This window comes from Mustelus asterias, chromosome 10 (assembly GCF_964213995.1).
Source record: "Mustelus asterias chromosome 10, sMusAst1.hap1.1, whole genome shotgun sequence".
NCBI classification, from domain to species: domain Eukaryota; kingdom Metazoa; phylum Chordata; class Chondrichthyes; order Carcharhiniformes; family Triakidae; genus Mustelus; species Mustelus asterias.
In genome coordinates, this window is record NC_135810.1 from 122,037,668 (window position 1) to 122,045,639 (window position 7,972).

At 46.2% G+C, this 7,972-nt stretch overlaps 1 protein-coding gene across 4 annotated transcripts in view; it reads right to left on the reverse strand.

The window, feature by feature from the left end:
• p2ry6 (pyrimidinergic receptor P2Y6) overlaps positions 1–3,916 on the reverse strand; it is a 54,024-nt gene extending 50,108 nt beyond the window's left edge. For 2 of the 4 annotated variants that reach the window (XM_078222593.1, XM_078222592.1), the window contains exon 1: positions 3,810–3,916. The gene's annotated coding sequence lies outside the window, so the exon portion shown is untranslated. The remainder of the gene's footprint in view (positions 1–3,809) is intronic. The other 2 variants (XM_078222590.1, XM_078222591.1) reach the window with 1 other exon arrangement.
• Between the last annotated feature and the right edge of the window lie 4,056 nt (positions 3,917–7,972).

The window sequence follows — 7,972 nt, forward strand, 5'->3', positions numbered from 1 at the left end:
AGCTAGCATTCAGGTGCAGAAGCTAATAGGCAAATGGAATGCTGGCTTTTATTTCAAGGGGATTGGGGTATAGAGGTATACATAGGGGTATATGGGGTATATACAAGAGGTGACCGCTTATTTAAGGAAAGATATATTATGATTGGAGGCAGTACAGAGGAGGTTTACTCAGATGTGGCTGGGTATGGGGGGCTTCCATTTGATCTGTACTCCTTGGAGTTCAGAAGAATGAGGTGATATAATTGAAACATGGAAGGTTCTTCGAGGGTTAGTCAGGTAAATGTTGGGAAGATGCTTCCACTCATGGGACAGTGTGGGACCAGAGGGCAGAGTTACAGAATGAGGGAGAGCTCAGTCAAGACAGATTTGAGGAAGAATTTCTTCTTTCAGAGTGGTGAATCTTTGGAATTCTTTACCCCAGGAATCTGTGGGGGCCGAGTTCTTGAACATTTCCATGGCTGAGAGCGATAGGTTTTTAATCAGTCGGGGTATTAAGGGTTATGGAGATAAGACAGGAAAGTGGACTTCAGGAGTGTTAGATCAGCCATGATATTAAATGGCGGAGCAGGCTTGGAGAACTGAATGGCCTCCCTCTGTTCCTATTTCTTATGGTCTTAGGGTCTTATGGAGAGAGTGGAAATTGCAGAATCACTGGACATTGAGTCTTCCTTAGTTTTTGAGTCTTCATTGAACTCAGGGTGGTGTCAGAGGACTGGAGAATTGCAAATGTTACGCTCTTGTTCAAAGAAGGATCTTGACAGAAGCCTAGCAACTATAGGCCAGTCAATTTAACCTCAGCGAAGGCGACAGAACATGTTAAGGGAGCAGTTAATAAAGCATACAGCATCCTGGGCTTATCAATAGGGTAGAAAAGAAAGGAGGTTATGTTAAACTTATACAAAACACTGGTCTGGGCTTAACTGGAGTATTGAGCCTAGTTCTGAGCACCAGATTTTAAGAAGGATGTGAAGACATTGGAGAGAACAGAAATGATTAACGAGAATGGTTCCAGGGATGAGGAACTTTAGTTATGTAGATAGATTGGAGAAGTTGGGACCATTCCCGTTGGAGAAGGGAATCATAGAATCCTACAGTGCAGAAGGAAGCCATCCTTCGGGTCTGCACTGACCACAATCCCACCCAGGCCCTATCCCCATGACCCCATGCATTTACCCCAGCAAGTCCCCCTGACACTAAGGCCAATCCACCTAACCAACACATTTTTGGACTGTGGGAGGAAACTGGAGCACCCGGAATAAACCCACGCAGACATGGAGAGAATTGCAGACTCCATACAGACAAGTGACCCAAGTCAGGAATCAAACATGGGTCCCTGGCTCTGTGAGGCAGCAGTGCTAACGACTGAGCCACCGTGAGTCACTCACCTGATGAAGGAGCAGTGCTCCAAAAGCCCATGATTCCAAATAAACCTGGTGTTGTGAGACGTCTTACTATAAGGGATCTGCACAGAGACAATAAGGAGAAATCATTCCCATTGGTGGAAGGATTGAGAACCAGAGGGGGCAGATTTAAATAAATTGCCAAATGAAACAATAGAGACATGAGGAGAAACCTGTTCACACAGCGAGTGGTTACGGTCTGGAATGTACTGTCTGAGAGTGTGGTGGAGACAGATTCACACAGCGAGTGGTTACGGTCTGGAATGTACTGTCTGAGAGTGTGGTGGAGACAGATTCACACAGCAAGTGGTTACGGTCTGGAATGTACAGTCTGAGAGTGTGGTGGGGACAGATTCACACAGCGAGTGGTTAGGACCTGGAATGTACTGTCTGAGAGTGTGGTGGAGACAGATTCACACAGCGAGTGGTTACGGTCTGGAATGTACTGTCTGAGAGTGTGGTGGAGACAGATTCACACAGCGAGTGGTTACGGTCTGGAATGTACAGTCTGAGAGTGTGGTGGGGACAGATTCACACAGCGAGTGGTTAGGACCTGGAATGTACTGTCTGAGAGTGTGGTGGAGACAGATTCAATCAGGGCATTTAAGAGGAAATTGGATCATTATCTGAAAAGGAAGCATGTGCTGGGTTATGTGGAGAAGGCAGGGGGAGTGGCACAAGGTGGATGGCTCATTCAATGGTACAGCATAGACATAACAGGCTGAATGGCCTCCTATGAGTTATAATGATTCTATAATTGGGGAACAGTGGTGGCTTTTCAACATCCCCCTGAGGAACATCTGCATTCCCACTTCCTCTATACGACTCGCTGTGATATATTTATTAGTGTCTCGGTGCAGAGCACCCTTGGTTCAGCGTCAGCAGGTCCTGATGTCACAGTCATACCCCAGGCACGCGGGCACATAATCTCTGGGATAGATGAGGAGGAATTTCTTCACGCAGAGGATGATGAGTCTTTGGATTCTCTATACCAGCGGGCTTTGGAAACTCAATCTTCAGCATGTTCATCCGATAGGATTTCCAGTAATTAAGGCTATTAAGGGGTCATGGAATACTGCGGGAAGGAGGCATTCAGGTAGAAGATCAGCCATTATCTAATTGAATGGCGGAGCAGGCTCAATGGGCCGAATGGCTTACTCCTGCTCCTATTTCCCATGCTAATATCTTTGTGGCAAACGGACCTTTCACAATCTCAGGACGTGCCGAGGTGCCTCACAGCCAATGAAGTACTTTTGAAGAATGGTTGTCATGGTAAATGTAGAAATTAAGTCAATTGTGTGCACAGCATGATCCCACAAACAGCAATCTTAGAATCCTTACAGTGCAGAAGGAGGCCATTCGGCTCATCAAGCCTGCACTGACTCTCTAACAGAGCACCTTACCCAAGCCCCACCCCTCCTGCCCCCCACCCCCCCCATCCCCCCCATCCCCCCCATCCTTTGTCCGTGACCTCATGCATTTAGCCTGTTAATCTACCTAACCTGCACATCTTGGGATACTAAGGAGCAATTTAGCATGGCCAATCTATCTAACCTGCACATCTCCGGAGTGTGGGAGGAAACTGGAGCACCCAGAGGAAACCCACGCAGACACGAGGAGAATGTGCAAACTCTACACAGACAGTGACCCGAGGCCGGAATTGAACCTGGTCCCTGGTGCTGTGAGTCAGCAATTCTAACCACTGTGCCACAATGCTGCCCAATGTGATTACAATAGGACAAACTGTTTAGTCATGTTGGCCAAGGGATAAATATTGGCCAGGGCAGTGGGATAACTCCCCTGGTCTGCTTTGAATAATGCAATGGGATCTTTTACATCCTCCAGATGGGCAGACGGGTCCCCAATTTAACATCTCCTCTGAAAGACGTCCCCTTTGGCTCTCGGTCCTGTCATGTGGGAGTTTGCTTATGTCACTATAGCAGAGCCCATGACCCTCGACTCAGAAGTGAGAGTGCTGCCAACAGAGCACTCTGAGGGAGTGCTGTCCTGGCGCAAGAGCCGGGTTTTGGGTGAGACATTAAACCCTCTCAGCTAGATGTAAAGAGAAATCTCACCGCACTCCTTCGAAAGAGACCCGGGTGTTCCCCTGGGTGGCCTGGCCAATAATTATGCCTCAATCAACATTGTCCAAAAACATGTTACCCGGTCATCATCACATTGCTGCTTGTGGGATCTTGTTGTGCACAGATTGTCAACTGTGTCTCCTACATTACAGCAGTAACATTGGCTATGATGCGCTTTGAGATGTCCTGAGATCGTGAAAGGCGCGATAGAAATGTAATTGCTTCTATTGCTTCCCAGCTGTCACCGGGGAGAAAAAGAGCAACTTCACTGCATAAGGCTTTCACTGATCCAAACAGATAAAACAGACATTGCTCTGGCTTTTACCTTGTACCTTGTCACAGAGGCAGTGGAGGTCATCAAACAAAAATTGCTCCTGGAAAGCAGCAGGGAGTACGCGTCCAGCTGAGGAACCGGCACAGCAGACCTCACTGTAACTGGCAATGTGAGCATTCCACAGTATTCACCCAGCAAACCAGCTCAATAAACAAACAAGGACCTTGCCAAGAATGACGTGACACTGGAGTTTTGAAATAACCAGTTCATTGCTGCACCTTCTCAGTGGAGCAAGTTTCCGCTTGCCACAAGAACACAACAAAAAAAATACAACTGCAAACGGGCCACGGTGACCTTTCTGTGCGGATCATCTCCAACCTCTACTGGAGAGAGGTGTGAGGCGTAGAGGAAGCGTAAAGGAGAACATGCCCCTGTCTACATCAACGGGGACGAAGTAGAAATGGTCAGCAGCTTCAAGTTTTTAGGTGTTCAGATCACTAACAACCTGTCCTGGTTCCCCCATGCCGACACTATAGTTAAGAAAGCCCACCAACGCCTCTACTTTCTCAGAAGACTAAGGAAATTTGGCATGTTAGCTACGACTCTCACCAACTTTTACAGATGCACCATAGAAGCATTCTTTCTGGTTGTATCACAGCTTGGCATGGCTCCTGCTCTGCCCAAGACCGCAGGGAACTACAAAAGGTCATGAATGTAGCCCAATCCATCTCGCAAGCCAGCCTCCCAACCATTGACTCTGTCTACACTTCCCGTTGCCTCGGCAAAGCAGCCAGTATAATTAAGGACCCCCACGCACTCCAGACATTCTCTCTTCCACCTTCTTCCGTAGAGAAAGAGATATAAAAGTCTGAGGTCACATACCGACCGACTCAAGAACAGCTTCTTCCCTGCTGCCATCAGACTTTTGAATGGGTTACCTCGCATTAAGTTGATCTTTGTCTGCACCCTAGCTATGACTGCAACACTACATTCTGCACTCTTTCCTTTCCTTCTCTATGAACGATATGCTTTGTCTGTATAGCGTGCAAGAAACAACACTTTCACTGTATGTTAATACATGTGACAATAATAAATCAAATCGTCCACTGTGAGCTGTGGCTACTTGAAGTGAGTCAAGCAACGAGAGAATGTTAGAGGAATTGTGTCTCTTTCATCAGCTTTCAAACATTTTACTTCATTATTAGCAGAAAGAAATTGGTGATGAAATTATAAGAGTTTGAGACAAAGAGTTGGAGGTGTTATAGAACATAGAACATAGAACATTACAGCGCAGAACAGGCCCTTCGGCCCACGATGTTGCACCGACCAGTTAAAAAAAAAAACTGTGACCCTCCAACCTAAACCAATTTCTTTTCGTCCATGAACCTATCTACGGATCTCTTAAACGCCCCCAAACTAGGCGCATTTACTACTGATGCTGGCAGGGCATTCCAATCCCTCACCACCCTCTGGGTAAAGAACCTACCCCTGACATCGGTTCTATAACTACCCCCCCTCAATTTAAAGCCATGCCCCCTCGTGCTGGATTTCTCCATCAGAGGAAAAAGGCTATCACTATCCACCCTATCTAAACCTCTAATCATCTTATATGTTTCAATAAGATCCCCTCTTAGCCGCCGCCTTTCCAGCGAAAACAATCCCAAATCCCTCAGCCTCTCCTCATAGGATCTCCCCTCCATACCAGGCAACATCCTGGTAAACCTCCTCTGCACCCTCTCCAAAGCCTCCACATCCTTCCTGTAATGTGGGGACCAGAACTGCACACAGTACTCCAAGTGCGGCCGCACCAGAGTTGTGTACAGTTGCAACATAACGCTACGACTCCTAAATTCAATCCCCCTACCAATAAACGCCAAGACACCATATGCCTTCTTAACAACCTTATCTACTTGATTCCCAACTTTCAGGGATCTATGCACACATACACCTAGATCCCTCTGCTCCTCCACACTATTCAAAGTCCTCCCGTTAGCCCTATACTCAACACATCTGTTATTCCTACCAAAGTGAATTACCTCACACTTCTCCGCATTAAACTCCATCCGCCACCTCTCGGCCCAACTTTGCAACCTGTCTAAGTCTTCCTGCAAACTACGACACCCTTCCTCACTGTCTACCACACCACCGACTTTGGTGTCATCAGCAAATTTGCTAATCCACCCAACTATACCCTCATCCAGATCATTAATAAATATTACAAACAGCAGTGGCCCCAAAACAGATCCCTGAGGTACACCACTTGTAACCGCACTCCATGATGAATATTTACTATCAACCACCACCCTCTGTTTCCTATCCGCTAGCCAATTCCTGATCCAATTTCCTAGATCACCCCCAATCCCATACATCTGCATTTTCTGCAGAAGCCTACCATGGTGAACCTTATCAAACGCCTTACTAAAATCCATATATACCACGTCCACTGCCTTGCCCCCATCCACCTCCTTGGTCACTTTCTCAAAAAACTCAATAAGGTTAGTAAGGCACGACCTACCTGCCACAAAACCATGCTGACTATCACCTATCAATTCATTACTCTCCAAATAACTATAAATCCTATCCCTTATAATTTTTTCCAACATCTTGCCGACAACAGAAGTGAGACTCACCGGTCTATAATTCCCGGGGAAGTCTCTGTTCCCCTTCTTAAACAATGGTTTATGGTTTATGGTTCAGACCAGAAACTCCAAAGCGTTTTATGGAGCCCACCTGGATCATATGTTTTGAACCTTGAACTTGGCTAGGATAAGCATTTTTATTCATTCGTGGGACATGGGGATTGCTGGCTGGGCCAGCATTCTTTGCCCATCCCTAGTTGCCCTTGGAGGACAGCTGAGAGTCAACCACATTGCTGTGGCTCTGGAGTCACATGTAGGCCAGACCAGGTAAGGACAGCAGATTTCTTTCCCTAAAGGACATTAGTGACCCAGATGGGTTTTTCCAACAATCGACAACAGTTTCATGGTCCATCAGTAGATTTTTAATTCCAGATATTTTTAATTGAATTCAAATTCCACCATCTGCCGTGGCGGGATTCGAACCCGGGTCCCCAGAACATTAGTTGAGTTTCTGGATTAACAGTCTAGCAATGATACCACTGGGCCATCGCCCAGTATGATTCAAATGACCCACTAGGGAGCTTTTATCAAACAAAGTTTATTTAAGAATATGTACAGAAAGAAAATTAGCAATAACTTACATCAATTACAAATAAAAACAAAAAAAAACACAATAATGTATAACCCTTATCAGATATGTCTAAGATGTTCCAATCAAACAAAAACTTCCTTTAGACAAAACCCTTCCACAGTTTAAGACAGCAAAGACCAATGCGCACATGATACTGAAACAGAGTCCTTTGGATGAATGCTGCAGTTCTCTTCATACACTCAGAACAGTTTGAAATCAGAACAACTTCCCAGAACACCAAGGAGACATTCTGGTCAAGCCACCAACAGCAGATTCTCTACTGCAGGAAGGCTTTCAGTTGGCAGTAGAATATCCCAAAACCAGGGAGAGAGAAAAGCGACACTGCTTTCAGTCTGATCTTCACTCTCTTCTAAACTAAATGGCAGCTCAAAACTGAAAACGAAAGAACCCCGGTCACCTGACCTGCCAACCAGTTTTCCTCCTAACAGGGCAGAGCCATAAAACAACCCAGAGCAAAAATAAACAAACCCAAATTAAACCACCGAGGGGCTCCTAGTAATGATGTGGCGATGCTGGCGTTGGACCTGGGTGGGCACAGTAAGAAGTCTCACATCACCAGGCTAAAGTCCAACAGGTTTATTTAGCAGCATGAGCTTTCGGAGTCTCAGGCTCCTTCTTCAGGTGAGTGAAGGAGCAGCGCTCCGAAAGCTCGTGCTGCCAAATAAACCTGTTGGACTTCAACCTGGTGTTGTGAGACTTCTTACTGGGCTCCTAGTAGACAGCCCAGCAACAATGACATCAGCTAGGGCTGTGAGGCACAGAGAACACGACTCTGAAAAAAAACTCTTAAAAGGTACACTAACATCACAGAAGTGAAAAGTAATCATAGAATCCCTACAGTGCAGAAGGAGGCCATTTGGCCCATCGTGTCTGCACCGACAACAATCCCACCCAGGCCTTATTCCCGTAACCCCACATATTTACCCTGCTAATCCCCCTGACACTAGGATCAATTTATCATCACCAATCAACCTAACCTGCAC